The following is a 269-nucleotide window of genomic DNA, read 5'->3' as shown; positions in this document are numbered from 1 at the left end:
CAGGTAGATTACAGGATAAAACAGACTGCACTAAATGAAGGGAAAAGTTAATGGAATATAAGATAACCTCAAAGAAAATTAACACTTCACAACATACCAAGAAAATGAAAATCCGAGAAAACATGGAAACATTAAAACTATGAGGAAACTGACAAGAAAAAACACAAAAAGCATGAACTCAGCGTAGAAAGACACACAGAACAAACAAAGCAATAACACCATAAAAAATGCAAAAAACATCCAAACATAATGGCAGCAATTAGTCCATA

Source organism: Chrysochloris asiatica, unplaced genomic scaffold, assembly GCF_000296735.1.
Source record: "Chrysochloris asiatica unplaced genomic scaffold, ChrAsi1.0 scaffold00616, whole genome shotgun sequence".
NCBI lineage: Eukaryota > Metazoa > Chordata > Mammalia > Afrosoricida > Chrysochloridae > Chrysochloris > Chrysochloris asiatica.
The sequence above is the reverse complement of the archived record's forward strand: the minus strand, read 5'-3'. Positions refer to the sequence as shown.